This window comes from Aethalodelphis obliquidens, unplaced genomic scaffold, assembly GCF_003676395.1.
Source record: "Aethalodelphis obliquidens isolate GAN/ISIS:26980383/991018 unplaced genomic scaffold, ASM367639v1 scaffold25, whole genome shotgun sequence".
Lineage (NCBI taxonomy): Eukaryota > Metazoa > Chordata > Mammalia > Artiodactyla > Delphinidae > Aethalodelphis > Aethalodelphis obliquidens.
In genome coordinates, this window is record NW_020837969.1 from 31,739,124 (window position 1) to 31,756,189 (window position 17,066).

Here is a 17,066-nt window from a genome sequence, read left to right on the forward strand (position 1 = left end):
TCTCCATTCCAAAGAGACTCACATCACTTAGCCAGAATTTACTCAGAACTGTTTGCTGGTTTTGAACTTTTAGAATCAACTTTTATTGTGGCTACAGGAAAGAAAGAAATGTGATCAACCTGAAGATGGTAAACTTCAGTGTAAGTGACCGAAGGTGGGGAGTGGAAATGGGGAAAGGATGGGGGTAGGAATCCTGATATCTTAATCATAAAAATGGAGTTGAAAGTTGCTGAAACAAGAATTAATTAATGATTAAATACATTATTCAAAGTTGTAAGGCTAACCAGTAAAAGAACCAAAAACAATCGCACAAATATTAAACAATAGAAGACGTCAGGAGACAGAAGGTGGAGAATTCATTAGCTAAAACCTCCTAGTGTGCATTGGGTGACAGCATTAACAGTCCACCAAAGTGGCATGAAAATTGCTTTCAACTGAAAACATCTCAACCATCAGCAGCCATAGAAAGAAACATTATCTGGACTTCAGCAGAGCCACAGAAAAAATACAGGTGCTGTTGACTCCCCTCCAAGAGTCTCCTGTTTGGGAGAGGACTGACCCTTAGCACGGGAAGTGAAAGCTCAGCTTCCCAACAGCACCAAAAAGATCAATTAAATCTTCTATACTTTGACACTGAAGCTCTAAACCACACCCCTCTTTTGTTAAGTTGGTTATAAAGGTTTACCTCTGTCTATTCAGTGAGTTACTCAATACTGAGTACTCCCACATGCATAGTAAACTTTTCTCCTGTTGATCTGTCTATTGCCAGTTAATTTGCAGGCCCTCATGCACAAGACCTAAATGGATAGAGGAAAAGTTTTCCTCCCAATAGTTTTGGTAACAAGGATGGGGATGGTTGGGACTCCCACAGCCTACAGCTCAGCTATTAGGGGCTCTGACAAGCCAGCACAGGTAAGAGTAAGCTTTCTTACCAATCAGACTCCCAGATCCCTGCTCAAGGTCTGCTCAAGGGAGGGCAAGAAGAGCCTCTGTTTCCCTCTCTATTTTTAAAGGGGGATTTTCTAAAATTTAGATTTACAGGATACAATTTTTGCTTAAAACTAGTTCTTTGGATATTTGATTCTTAGAGTTGGACCAGCCCCTCCCACATATAGCCATTCTCTCTGCCTTGCGTGTTACCACTTTGTATTGTCCCGACTAAAAGTGTTTTGTGTCCTGCAAGCTTGGCTTTGGAAGCCGGAGTGTTCTTTCTGGCTTTTCCCTGCTAAGGGACACAAACTGTTGGGTCTCTCTCTAGAGGCAGCCAATTGCCAGTTTGAGGGCCCGAGCTTTCTTACTGAATGTCCAGTTCCCCTGTGATTGGCTAAATTCAACTTCCTTTCTATCAAATTGCCTTTGTGGTGCTGAGAATTGCCATCTCAGTATCACCCATCTGGTGTCATGGATTGGTGGGTCCATGACTGAAGGCAATTGATGGGGTCAGCAATTGTCAGTTACACCCCCAGAACCTACCATGGAAATTAAAATAGAGGGTCAGGAGCTGGATTTTTTTCAGTTGATACTGGGGCAACTTTCTTTGCCATCTGCTCAAAAAAAGCTTGCAATCACAATCCCTTCCTCTTTGCCTGTGAGATGTAATCTCCTACCACCCGGAACTATCTTCTCAGGGTCTCCTCGGAGTAAGTGCCAGTTACTGCCCTCCCCGCTTCTTGAACTCCTGCTGACTATATGCTCAGCCACTCCAGCACCAACTGTTTCCTTTCTTATGGACGTGACTTACTGAGGATAATTTAGAATTTCAATGGCTTCTTTGAGAAAACTTAGTATCTCTCAAACTGGATCCTCTAACACCTTTCTCTTCTCATTCTGCCCTTAAAATCCGTATAGTCACTAAGCTTTAGGCTCCCTGCTCCATCAAGGGTGCTCAAGGGACTCAGGGACCCCCAGAAGCAGCCACCTCAAACTAAAGAGGCTAATGGCAAATAGACTGAATATTTCATCCACTCAGATGAGCTTGGGAGACACCTAGACAGCTGTGTGACACCTCCTCAGCCCCTTCTCCAAAATTTAGTCCACAGCCTCCTTAAGATTACGTATCAGGGCAAATGAAAATCTTAAAAATCTCCGCTACAAATGTTCATTAAAAAGCTTTAGCCCTCATATTGAGCAGATAACCGTAACTTCTTCCATTTGCCAGAAGCACAACTTGGATAAAAGTATAAAGAGATGCAAAGATGAGAATGAATTCTAATATAAACCAGTGAGTTTTGTGTTCCTGTTTATGCCTAACTCCGCTAAACTTTTAGAATGAAAGCCGAAGGTCTCTCCTTGCATCTGTCTGTATGTTTATGTAATTATGTATATGTGGTATTTTCCTGCCTCCTGATACTATGCCAAATTAATTTATAAAATCTTTTAAAGGAGCTGTATTCTAATTGGCTTAGAGAAAAATAAGCACTTATATAAATAAAATATGCCTAAAATTCTCAGAAATATAGAAATTAGTCCAAATGCTTTTCAAGTTCACATGATTTGGGCAAATAAGGCTCGTTCGATATAATTGATTTAATAAAAACAGGTATTTCTTCAGAGTCGTCAGCAGTAAATACAGTCCAAGCATACATGTTTACTCTACCTGGGTCAATGAGTTGAATAAGCTTATAGTATATCTACCGTATGTTTAAGATTATGAAATTTACACATTTGAATTTAATCAAATTGAGTCATTGTTCCAACACACTTTATTTGAAAAATAATTACGCTTTTTCATACCTGCCTAAAAATAGTTTCCAAAACCTTTTTGGTGACTTGCACACTTAGAGTTATATTTCATGAAGTAACAGATATTCATTAAAGATATAAATCATTTCTAAATAAGAAACTACTAAAACATTTATTCTGAGTATAAGTTTCTATACTTTTAAAAGAAACTAGAGATATTTGGATTAGTTATTTTTTAAAAGAAAGCTAGAGATATTTGGATTTGTTAATAAACGTGTTCTTTTCCCACACTGAAATTGTTATTTTTTTACTTTAAAGAAGCATATATCTGTAGAAATTGTGAAATGGTATATTATTTTCATAAATTTGCTAATCACTATAAAATGCTGATACATGACAGACAGTTCACAATGGTCTACTTCCTAGTTTTCTCTGCATAACAAAGGTTACTCAGAGTTAAAACTTATAATTAATATATGTAAATGAAACTACTAGAAATAATGAAAGAGGAGGGAAACAATTTTGTATGCAAGGAACGTAAGATGTATCTTTGTTAAGGGAAAAAGAAAGTAATTTTGTCCTAAAGTAATTGTTTAGAGGTTGTTTAAAGGTTGTTTCACAATGAGAAAGACAAAAGAATAGGACAAAAATCTGAATGGACTTAGAAAGCTATAAAAAGCATGCAGGGAGAAAAAGTGCTCAAGCTGGCTTAGATCAAATAGATTTATCTGTGAGGGTTTAAAATGAGCTTTAATATTAGTAGGTTAGAGACTTCCCTAGTGGTGCAGTGGTAAAGAATCCACCTGCCAGTGCAAGGGACATGGGTTTGAGCCCTGGTCCGGGAAGATCCCACATGCTGCAGAGCAACTAAGCCTGAGTGCCACAACTACTGAGCCCGTGTGCCACAACTACTGAGCCCACGTACCACAACTACTGAAGCCCGTGCATCTAGAGCTTGTGCTCCGCAACAAGAGAAGCCACCGCAATGAGAAACCCGTGCACCACAACGAAGAGTAGCCCCTGCTTGCCACAACTAGAGAGAGCCCACGTGCAGCAATGAAGACCCAACGCAGCCAAAAATGAATAAATAAATAAATAAAATTTATGAAAAAATAATATCAGTAGGTTACTGATTTCAAGCTAGACTTTTCTGTCTCATAAAATGACTAAAATTCTTGGGTTACTTAACTGCTCTTCATGAAAGATTGTAAAAGGTTTTTCTTTAGTTCTTAAAATAATCCATCTAGGAAACAGATTCTGTGACTAATCAGAATAATCTCCTATGTTGTCTTTATCATGTTCTCAATAATTTAAGAGAAACAAATTTTCTTATTAGTTAAAGAGCTAAGGTTTTTTCTTGATCAAAACTGTTACCTCCTGTGTTTACCTTTAAAATTTTTCATCATCACTTTGGTTAAATAAATAACAAAGTATTTTTTTCACAGTGACCTATGATCTTATTTAATCACGTGTTCAAACTTTTTGACATTTTTGGCAACTTTTGATATTTTGCCTTCCCCCAAATCAAATTCTAAATGAAATCTTTATCTCAAGCTGACTTAGAGATTTCCCAGAGGGAATCTGGAAAATCTCAAGGGATTTGTTTCACTTTCTACAAAAAGAAATGCTAGAACATAATTAGGTTTACTTGATAAATTTAATTGTATAAAAAGCATTGTCAAATAAGAAGAGATACTGAACCTTCCCTAGGTTATTTTTATATGGGTAAATGTCGTTAATGTAAATATTTCAGGAATTATATCCAGTTCCTAGAAATTTGTCAGTGACCTTGCTGTTCATGACAGGTCTTTATGCTGCTTTGCCTGACAGTAGAAAACAATGGTATAATTCTATCGGTCATAATTCCAGAAACTGTTGAAAATTTTGTATGTCACAGAAACAACCAAATTTCTTAGTCAGTTGCATTATGTTTATAATGAACTCTCATTAGATCATAAACCATGCCCTTTCTAAGTTTTTCGTCATTCACAGATAGTTATGGGTTTACCCTTGTTCTTCTCTGAAAGCACTTGCAATCAGCTACAGACCAAAGTGAAACTTCAGCAGAAATGAACTGTCTCAGAAACCCAGGAAAAAGACAATGCCCGGTCTGGGGTACAGGTTTTTGATAGCATTATTTAATTCACTTTGAGATCATACCACTGGACCAAGTCAAGTTTTACAAGTGGAAAAGCCAATGAGTTCATGAAATTGCTAACCCAAGAACAAGCAGAACAAGAACTAATTACATGGGAGTGAATGAAGTGATGGAGAATAATTATGATTTTTTATGGATTTCGTTTGGAACACTGCACGTTCTTCAATGTTCTATTTTCTAGATGTAAGGAACTCCTTTCTCTTAAGCTATCCATAAGTCATAACAATTTAGTAGATTACACTTTTGTAAACAGAAATAAAACATGATTTTTTCTTCTGCCTGATTCCTCCAGAATTCAGAAACTCTTACTGAGTATTCTTATTTTCATGTCAATATCAGTATTTACAGTTTCAGTAAGAATCTATCCTCCTGGTATTAAGACATGACTAGAAACATTAGTTACGTAATTGAGGCTTTGACTGGAAAGTCATATTTGAGAATGATGTGCGTAGAATTAGGCATGAGCACTCAGTTCTATGGAAGTAAGGTTGAGTTTACGGAGCCAATGCTTACAAAGTCTTCTTGGAAATACCAGCCTGGTACCTGACTTTCAGGGTTCCCAACCTTACAGGTCATTAAGGAAGGTAACTCCCTGGCAAGCCCAAGGATTATAAGATATTCAGGGGACGGCAAGAAGAGGATTCACAGAAATCTGTAGGTTCTGCATGTGAAGTCTGATGACAAGTCCTTGGTTTGGCTTCCTGGTCTCAAGAGGCTTTAGAAGTGCAATCCGAGACTCCTTAGCTTCCAGCACAGCAAACTTTAAAAGGTCTGTGTGGTCAATTACTCTTCATGCTGCCCTTATGAATAATCAGGCCACATTTAATGAGATAAGACATTTTTGTAAGCAAGAATAATCTTACTTTGTTTATCTATGACTAAAGAAGGAGGTAAATATAGAGAGATGTTTCAATAGAAAACTGTAACACACCCTTGTGGGTTATCAGATTCTAGTCCTGTTGGTTTTCTTTGAGGTTTTATTATCTGCCTGTAAACTGGACTGGATCATGCCATCTTACACATTTTGTTGGTCTTTCTCAAATTCTCTATTCTTCTAGCTTACTTTGATATGGAATTATGACCCTCAAAATGAACATTTTCAATTTCTCTCCCACCCTACTGACTTGGTGTCACTGAAATCAGACCTGACTGCCCAGATCCTCCTTGGAAGTCTCTAGATTGTCTTGTAACTGCCCTTTTCCCCAAGGATCTGAAAAAGTCCTGCAAACTGAAGCTGGTTGACTTGAAAAAAACTTCCAAGGACTGATCGACCCATCAGGTCATGTGTGGGAGGCCATGAACAAAGACATTCAAACTGAAAACCAGAAAATCCATTGGATTGCCACTGGCATCCTCACCCCACCATCTGAACATGCTTTGAACCCAATGTTTAACCCTCTAGATTCAGAAACTGGGCTTATAGTTTGCTCCAACCATTCATCTTTGCTTTTCTTCATTCTAATCTGTTCTTCTTTCCCTCTGAAGATGGCTCACATCCCAATTTCTAAACTGAGTCTTCTCTTCATAGCAATCAACACAGCTTTTTGTCTGTGAAATTTCTTGAGAAATTTCAAAAAGGGGAAACAAAGGAGTTAACAGCTTGCCAAAGCGGCATGAAAACTTTTTTCAGTTACTTTAAACTGGGGGTGATCAGCCCCCACAGAAAGAAACAACATCTTCCCTTTGGGGAAGCTGAGCCTCCCCAAAATACAGCTGCCGTTGACCCCCTCTTCCTCTGATCCCTGTTTGGGAGCAGACTGGCCCCTAGCTTTGGGAAGTGAGAATTCAGTGACCCTTTAGTATCAAAACAACCAACAGACCCTTTCATACTTTCCCATTAGAGTCCTAACCTCCCCCTTTTTTGTTAAGTTGGTATATAAACCTTTACCTCTGGCTACTCAGCAGGTCACCTGCTACTAAATATTCCCATGGCAGAATAAGCTTTTCTCCTGTTAATCTGTCCATCGCCAGTTAATTCACAGGCACCAGTTATACAGACATGAGGCGGGTAGAGCAGGAACCTCCAACCCCCCAGGCTGCAGACTGGTAGCGTCTGCAGTCTGTTGGGAACCAGGCCGCACAGCAGGAGGTGAGCAGCTGGCGAGAGCGAAGCTTCATCTGCTTTCCCCATCGCTCGCATTACCTACTGCCCAACCATCCCCCACACCCTCCCGTCTGTGGAAAAATTGTCTTCCACGAAACCGGTCCCTGGTGCCAAAAAGTTGGAGGACTGCTGGGGTAGAGAAAGTTCTCCTCCTACCAAAGATGTCAAAAATTAGTGTCTAAAATTGACAAGTCAAAGAAACAGGGAAGTGCATTATAAGTGTATTGTCTGTAGTTACAAAGGTAACCAATAGAAGACCTCAGAAAATAGGTGCAAGAGTTTGTCTTGGGGGAACTGGAAATGGGGTTTGGAAGGGAGAGGACGAGCAAGTCATTTGTTTTTCGTTATGAACTTTTCCATTGATATCTGATTTCTTGGTGTGCACATAATTATACTCTGATAAAAAGAAAATGAGGGCTTCTCTGGTGGCGCAGTGGTTGAGAGTCCGCCTGCCGATGCAGGGGACAAGGGTTTGTGCCCCGGTCCGGGAAGATTCCACATGCCGCGGAGCGGCTAGGCCCGTGAGCCATGGCCACTGCGCCTGCGAGTCCGGAGCCTGTGCTCCGCAGCGGGAGAGGCCACAACAGTGAGAGGCCCGCGTACCGCAAAAAAGAAAAAAAAAAGAAAATGAAAGTAGTGAAAGCAGAGGAAAGTAATGCCTGAGGACAGGTGTGAACACTTTCACACACTCCACCGAGTCAAACTTCTCTCCTCACCATCCCCCAGGCCTCCCACGGATGTAGCACAAAACTGTGAGCCTGAAACGTATACAGCCCAGGGGACTCATACCTGGGCAAGAGTCCCAGCAGAACCTAGAGGGGATGTGGAAACTGACTGAGACTTCAAACTCCAGACCCTGGTGAATTACACATTCAAGTGCAAATGTTTTTGCTGTGCACTCCGCCAGGCCCACAGTCGGAGGTATTCATGTGCTAATCAGAACTCACAAAACAATGTTATCCATCAGCAGCTAAAATCAGTACAAATTGTTAGTGCCGAGAAACTTTCAAGAAGCCAAAAGGGAACAGACTTCAAAGGGACCGCATCTAGTTTATTATGGAAAATCTGATTTCCCCACCTCTATCAACTGTGTTGCCTTTCTTTGGACTATCAAAGGGTGTGTACACCAGATAAATCTAAGTTTGCAAAGCTTCACCTCCACACGCAATTTTCACAGGCTTTCATCAACCTCCAGAGGCTTGTTGAACTGGAGGCCCTGCCCTATTTCATGCACATGTGCTGTTTTTCAAAGAAAACCCTGAAACGGAGGGATATACCCAAGAGGTTCCCAAATTTTCTGGGTTCCTGGTGTTTTCAGTGTCTCAGTAATTTGTTTTAGCATTCCAGGCCAAAAGTAGTTGGGTCCCAAATAACTTAATACATATTTATATTCTTACTAACTCAATAACCAGTTGAAAAAATATACACATAAATTGAAAAAAAAAATTATTCTTAACCACAACTACTTACTACTGGTATGTGTGCCCTGGGTGCACCTGCTTCGGGGTACCACCACCCTCATTTCCTGTTCGCCACTGATTTTTTTCACAGGGTACTTTATTTTTATCACAGTGGAGAGTGGGGAAAATACTTTTGCCTCTACCCTTCTGAATTCTTAGCTGAGACCCCTGTAATAAAAGACAGATTAACAAGAGAAAAACAAACAGAAGTTTATTAACATGTATACCCCATGTATACATGGGAGATACCCAGAAAAAATGAGTAACTCTCTGAGGCGGTATAAAATTCAGGCTTAAATGCCATCTTCATAGGGAAAAGAAAGGCAGGATGTGGACCTCTTCAGGGAGACTAAGTGATTTTTAGGAAGGATGAATGGGCCCCTCGAAGAACAGAGGGGAGATATAATAGTTTGTGACAAAGTTTGGGTATGGCGTTGATTTCTAGTCTATTCTCCAGTGACAAGAGTCCATCTTCCCTGGTGGATGAAACCCCCAGCGAGGTGACTTAGGATAACTGAGCTCCTTTTGGAGGATCTAGCTTTAGGCAGATAAGGAGGGTCCAAGGAAAGCCTTTCCCCTGCATTTGCAGTTTTTCAAGCTCCGGCAGCTCGATAACCGATATGCTAAAGTGGCCTATTTTGAACTGAACTCCCTACAGCCCTATTTTGGGGTGACACATTGTTACCGTTCAGCAGCTGCCTCAGAAAACACACGTTCAAAAAGATATGGTATCATCAAAAGGAATTAGTGCAATTGTGTTGAAACTGGACGGTCTCTAGCTAGTAATTCACAAGGGGAGTAAGTCATGAGGTGTCTGACAGATGTCAAGTTCCCCCCAAATTTCACAGTATCCCCTAGTCTATTATGAATTCACTGTGATGCTGGGTGCCTTGGCATACAGTGTGTGAATCACAGACCCATCCCAGACAAATTTGAGGCCACACATAGGTTTCTGAAAAGTTAGGGAGATGGTATTAAGTGGCAGCCGATGGGAAATTGGGGGCCTCGCCTGAATACCAAGTAATCAGGAATTTCCAAAAATCTATACATTTGAACTTTAATGCTATCAGCAGAAGACTATTACTGCAAAAAAGTGCCGGAACATTCAGAACACTTCTTGTTCTACAAAGTAAGACATGTAAACCTCAAAGACTGTTTAAACTAGGAGGCATGACGGAGATAAGGCAGCTCAACCCCTCCATTGTAAAGCAGAGAATTTAAAAACTAACATTATTGAGCTCTTACACACATCAGTCACTATTCAAAGTGCTTTACTTCATTAGCACATGTATCCGTACCACAATCCCCTGAGTTGCTATTATTATCCTCATTTTACAGACAAGTAAACTGAGGCAGACGAGGTCCAGAAATTTACCCAGCATGGGGAGAAAGTGGCATCAGACTCCAGACCTCCTGGCCCCAAAGTCCAAGCTCTTCCTCACGTGGAAGAGAGACGTGAAGAAGATTCTTCACTAGATTTGGTTCAGTACCTGACGATTTACAACGTGCTTTCAAATCAATTGTCTCCACCAAGAGTGATAAAACTGCAAGGTGGGTGGGACAAATGTTGTACCCAAATTTCTAATGGGGAAACTGAGACCGAGCGGGATCCAGGCCAAGGTCAAGTTGCTAGTGAGTGATTATATAGGGCAAGCCTGGCTTTCTGGTGAAATCACAGTTCAGTGATTTTCTTTTTTCTCATAAATTTTCTAAGATAATACAAGTTACATCTTGGTGGAAAATAAAAAGACTATTACTGTTCACTAATCTTCAGATAAAATAATAACAGCTTCAAATCACTGCACCACGTGCCAGGCATTGAGCCAAGCCCTGTACCTCACTAAGTCTTCTCCACAACCTTACAAGGCAGATGCTGCCCCCATTTCACAGATGAGGAAGCTGAGGCTCAGAGGTCCTGCTTAGCCACGGTCCTTAGCGATTTCTAGAGTTGACCCTAGTTTTTAGAGATGGCTCTAAAAGCTAACATATGCTTAACCATTGTGCAGGTTTGACAAAACCTGATTCGGTGAAAATAATATGCTTCAGTTCCAGGAACTAAAGAGAGTGTTCCCTGGCAATCCTGTTTTCTGGGGAAAATAATCTTATCTTACTTGCTACAAAATACAAGTGTGACTTTGTAATCACTATTTTCTGTTCTCAGAAATTGGTGGAAACAACAGGAGTGATAGCATGGAGAAGTCAAGAGCCAGGGTTTTTATTTAATTTGGCTTCTTGTGTAAGTAGAGCAGTGGAATTTAAGGAGATTAAAAACTAGAATTACAGAGAGAGCGGCTTAGGAAAACAAAGGAAATGAATAGTGGTTAAACCCCTATGGTATACCACAAGCCTGACCCTGTTTCCTCCTCAAATCCCCTAACCAGATGAGCATTTTACTGGTTTAATAGTGAGGAAACTGAGGCTGGTGGTTAAGAACTAGTAACCCACTCACAGTGACATGGGTTGGGGGTGGGACGTGAACTCCCAAACCTGAGCTCTTTCTCCTGACAAACTTCCAGACCAAGGAAACTTACAACACGAACGTTGGAAAGTGATGATTTGTGCAAAAGTACAAATCAACAAAGAACAATATCCTGTAACAATTTCTAAATAATAAGTAAAGGATTAATAACAATTAATTTAAAGATCTCATTTCACCACGAAAAAGAGGGAAACAACCCACCCAGGATATCGAGAGGCCACCCCACTAGGTCAGCGAGGGCTGTGATCCTTGCATCTCCCAAGAAGCCAATACTTTGTTTTTTATATCACCTTCATCAAAAAAGAAAATGAGGCTTTTTTTTAATTGTCCATGAATGATTCCCAAATACAGTGCTTAGATTAAAAGACAAAAACAAAACACCACTCTTAATAGAGTTTAATAACATGGACATCTAGGTTTAAACAGAGGGTTTAAAATACTTGCAAAGAATTATTACAAACCATTGCTTTGTAAAGGGGTAAGTTCTAGAAGAGCATTACCCCCTTCAAAAAAAGAAAGAAAGAAAAAAGACAGATCACATTCCTACAACTTGTCAAAAGCATATGTAGTGCCGTTCTTGGCATTTACCTGTACAGCCTATTAGCTTTGTTTTTCCCCTCTGACGGAAGTTGACGTGTGTATTCAGATAAATTTAACTCAGATGCCACCAGACACACACAGGAAGAACACGCAAGTCTTCACTTATGTGGACTGACTCAGGACCTACAGAAGAGAAACATGAAGTGACCTTTGAGCTTAACAACAGCAAAAAAAAGGAAACAGTGTTTTTATTTGGGGTTTTTTTTCTGTTTGTCAAATTAGTATCCACTTCATATGATTGTTGTGAGGATAAGTGAGTTAATTTGTGGCAAGTGCTAAGAACAGTGTAAGCACATAGTAAGTGTAATAGGGAAGAACAAATCTGACTCCATATTGAATCTCTTTCTTTTAGTTTAACCTGTGTGTTCTGTTGCTTTTGCTTCAAGTTAAGAAGGTTGCCTATAGCCTGAAATATACAGGAAGCCCATTCTCAAGGCTCTGACCTTTAAGGGTATAACACTTTTCCATTCATATAGAGATAAAAAATTGCAGAACAGAGAATAACATTTGTCTTGTTGGAAGTTTACAGGAACATCTGACCTGACCTAAGTGGACAGCTGCAAGAACAAAGGATTCCAGCACCAAGAAGTTTGCAACAACTAACCACGCTCCTCCCGCTCCTCCCTCACCTGGCCTTTAAAAATACTTTGCTGAAATTCTTTAGGGAGTTCAGGATTTGGGGGTCACGAGCCACTCTTTCTCCTCATGTGGCCGTGCAATAAACGTTTCTCTGTTCCAAACTCCGTTTCGGTAATGTTTGGCCTCACTGTACATCAGGCACGTGAACTTGCATTTGATAACATAAGCACTCCAAATTAATGTTGTTTATTATTGCTACTATCATTATTATCATTCTGACACCAATTGACCTACATTGGCATCCTGTGTAAGGCTCCAAAGCCGGAGGTTGCCATGACAGAAAGGTCACGGGACATGAGCTTAGCTCAGCATTGCTTTGCCTGTCACTCCAACCAAGGGAGCCTGTCCGGGCAGGGACATCTCTTAGAGCAGACTTGTCTTCAGTTTTTAGAATGCCGTTGTTACTGTTAGAAGACACATTCTTAAGTGCCTGAGTATTGAATCTGAATTCAGTGTTTGGCTTGCTGGGAGTAAGTTACTACCATGTTGAACTTGAAAAACGTTTAGTTCTGTCCTAATCTTAAATTTCAAAAAATGTACAACATAGAGTAACCTAAAAAGGATTAACTCGGTGATGTCTGTTTTTATTTCTGTTTCTTCTGGGGTTAAAAAGTAAGTTTAAATAATATGTGATGGAGGCATAGGAAGAAGGGGGAGGTGAGAAACATGTCACCATTTAACAAGAAGTGTACCTGGTATTTTTAAGCCTTCCGTCCACCAAAAGTAGCATGTCTGTTATATAAATCAGAATATTGAATATACTTCTGACAGAAGCCGGAAGTTTGGGTGTGTATATGTCACTCTATGCAATAATTGACTCATGTAACCCCTTCTCCACGATTCTTCTGGTTCCTAGTGCTTCCTCCTTTGCAGAAATCGAGTTCTACCAATTTATCTCCCCTACCTGACTGAAAGCTCCTTAGAAGTGGAGATTATTTTAACTTTGCATCTCCAGAGTATTCCCATTTGTGCTTTAGGACATAATAGCCTCTCGGTTACTATTTAAATGAATAAGTTAAACATTCAGTAAGTAGTTAACGAGTATCCACTTATCTATTATATATAGTCCTATCTTGACCCTAAGGGGGATGCTGAGATATGAGAAGGAGTTTCTATCTAAAAGGAGGATAAATAAGACTTGATACAGACTGTTAGATAAGGATGATGAATGAGGAAAATGGAGATGGGGATTTGGGGAGGACAGCCACCCTGCCATGTCCCATCCAGGAGTCCCCGCAGTGTCTAGCATTATGGCAGGTGTCCAAACACTGCTTGTGGACTGAGTCAATGAACATAACATCAGCGGTCGGATTTGAATGAGAACTCAGGGTTTATGAAGTCTAACTCCTCATTTTACAGATAAGACTGTTCTTTAGCAGAGTTCCTCCCACTCTGTTTATCCTCCCTCTTCTCCATTTTTTCAGGACCCCAGTTGTACTTCATCTTCTTGGCAAGAAGATACCTTTCTGACTCTTTCCTGACTCTCTCCACACACAGTGACCTTACAGCCCTACGACTTCTCGTAAATCTTAGTTTCTTTTCTTTTCTTTCTTTCTTTCCTTTTTCCTTTCTTCTTTTCTTTCTTTCTCTCTTTCGTAAATGTGTTCCTTTCTTCTTTCTTCCTTCCCTTCCTTCTTTTTTTCTTTCCTTCTTCTTTTCTTTCTTGGGTCTCCATTTTATTAGTTACACATTGTACATACGATTCATTTACAATCTTTTAAATTATGAAACATTTCAAGGACACAGTAAAGTACAGAAAAGGGATAGAACCAAATACCCACTGTCCAGATTTATTAAAAGTTCACATTTTGCCACATTTGCTTTAGCTCTTCATTGAAACTTATAACGATTCACTTGGGAACATAGACTCCAATCCCCACGTGGTCCTTACCTCTGAGAACAGAGGAGGTGGAGAAGCAATGGGACGAGAGACAGAGGTTGGGCATTTAGCTGTTAACTGCCTCTGAAACATTGATGACAACAGCCCAAACGTCCTGGAACCTGATTTCTCTCCTCCTGCACACTCCACCCCCCTTCTGATGTTTCTTTTTCACTCCATCCCCCTTCGACAGTCAGGTGCTTCTTTTTCTCCAACTGAGACTCTCTCACTATGATACAGCTTCTCTGTCTAAGTGTTGTCTCGATAAACCAACTCGATTCCAAGCTCCTGGAGGGTAGGGGCCACGTCTTACCCACATTTGTCTTCCACTCAACACAGAGCCATATGGAACACATTGGAAGCTTATTTCATTTTATTAAAACGTATATCTCCTCTGAATATGGCATATGCAGCTCATCTGTTTTATTTTAATAAGGGTTTCTCTCTCAAATGATTACCTTTGCAATGTCTTCATTCATCATCTCATGCCTAGTCTTCCCAAGAATGTTTTAAATGGAACAAGTTAAATTTACACACTCTCTCAAACTTGTTTCCAAGGGATTCCCATTACGATGAGGATGAAAAATTGCCCAAGGCAGTTTTCAACCCCATCTGCACGTACCATGCTTTGGGGATTCATTAAACACATTTTCTTTGCTTATTTGGAAGATAAACTGTTGCAGTGTCTCCATGGTGGGGCAGATGTAATCTTCCCTGGCTGGATCCACCGCCGGTGCTCAGCTGCCCGGTGGAGTTGAATGTCTCGAAGGTCAACAGCTCTTTCTATCATTTTTCATTAAAGTGCTTGGAGCAGGCAGTTCCTAAAGGAGTAATTACTTGGAATCTGGCATGTGATGCGAGCTCTCCCCGTGCGTTAACGTCGAGCATTCCAGCCCAAAGCCAGCTCTTGACAGGTTTTTGTGGGAGTTTCACCTCACACCTTGGAACAACTGAAATGTCTTAGGAAAGCCACAATTCCAAAGCAAGAGTTCCCAGGCTGGGTGGGAGACACAAAACGCCCCAAATCACCATGCACCAGGGTGGGCTGACTCGCCAGATGGGAAAGGGGGAGTAGGGAAGGGAGAAACCATCGTGTGGGCTTCGCGAAATGGATCGTTTCAAAACTTGATTCCCGATAGATTCGGGGAGAGAGCAACAAAACTGTTATTATTCTAAACTCCAGGCTCTACTGACAGAATCCAGCTCCTAAGCACAGCCTCAGCTTGACCCAGACACCTTGGGACCCCAGGTGTCCTTCTTGACCAGCAGAATCTCGTAATCCAAATCTGGTTCCGGTGGCCAGAGCTGAAGGTCCCACAAGACAGAGGCAGAGTCAGGGTCTGGGGACAGGAATAATGTGGTCCAGGTGATGTCATCATTTCAGACCATGAACATGACCCATTGGGACCATTGAAAGCGTTCTCTGGCAGAGCTGCAGAATCATCTGTACAACACCCGAAGGAAATTTTGGTTCCATTGGTTTATCAGTGAACGTCCCTTGGGTTGCAAAGAATTCAAACTACTCTGGCTAGGGTAAATCAGAAAGAGAACAGAATGGAAGAGAACTGGGCTGGCTCAAGAAGAAAAGACAGCTGAATAATATATAGCCCAGGCCTGTGGAAGCTAGGAGCCACTCAGCCCCAGGGGCTTCAAGAAACATTTCTCTAGAGCAGTTTTGTCCAAAGGAAATAAAATTCCAACCACATATGTCATTTCAAATTTTCTAGTAGCCACATTACAAAAAATAATAGCAGACAGAAGGAATTCATTTCAATAATATATTTTATTTAACTTGATAGACCCAAAATATGATCATTTCAACATATAATTCAAAGAATGACGAATGAGATATTTTATTTGCTTAATTTTTTAAACATCTTTATTGGAGTGTAATTGCTTTACAATGATGTGTTAGTTTCTTCTGTATAACAAAGTGAATCAGCTATGTGTGTACATATATCCCCATATCTCCTCCCTCTTGCGTCTCCCTCCCACCCTCCCTTAAATGAGATATTTTAAATCCTTTTTTTTTTCATATCAAGTCTTTGAAATCCAGTGTGTGCTTTACACTCACGGCCCATCTCAATCTGCACGCATGCTCCGTAGCCTCGTAGGGCTACTGAATTGGGCAACACAGCTCTGGATTCTGCCATTGGTCCAAATTATTACCATCAACTCCTGATATCAGGGTATCTAAGCTCAAAATTCCAAATCTCCGGGAGACAGATGAAACTGGGCAGCTAGCATCTTGGCCGCAGCTGGATCAGTCAGCCATGTCAGGGCAGGACCACCGAGCACAGACATGGCGGCTGAGGGTCCAGACGCGGAGAAGGGGGAGTCATGAGCAGGGTGCCTCGGGAAGGGGCAGCCAGAGTAGATTTGGGGTGGACGTGGGGAGTTTCCAAAGTCCCATGGGAAACTTACAATGGGGGAGACGGGAATCACTGGCTGTTACCCCGTTTTTTACAGATAACAACTGAGCCCAGAGCATCCACGGAACTAGTTCAGATATCAGCTTCTTTCCCTGTCATGTAGCTGTGGTGCCAGGGTGAGAGACAGGCAGCTCTGACGATGTTGTGTCTCCACTCACTGAGAAGGTCCTCTGTGAATGCTTTCAACCTCCCGGGGAGGGACTGGCCCTCCCTAAACCCATAGAAAGTGGGCAGTTTTTGTTATGACCCCAATACTTCAAGACACTGCCTAGACCACATCAGCCCTTTTCAGCCAGCATTGGTCTAAAGGCCTCAGGGGTGCCTTCTCTTAGTTTTCTCTCTCTCTCTCTCTCTCTCTCTCTCTCCTCTCAGGAGCTCTGATTTGTAGCACTTGCCAATTTCTGTAGCACTGATTTGTAGCACTTGCCAGTTTCTGTGTGTGTAAATGCTCCTATCGTGACCAATTTCAAACTACCAGCATGACGTCAATCTCCCTGCGAAAGTCCTAAAAATTTTTATGTTTTTTTCCCTTTTTCTTTATTGAAGTATAGTTGATTTACAATATTGTATTAATTTCAGGTGTGCAACATAATGATTCAGTATATATATATATATATATATATATATATATAT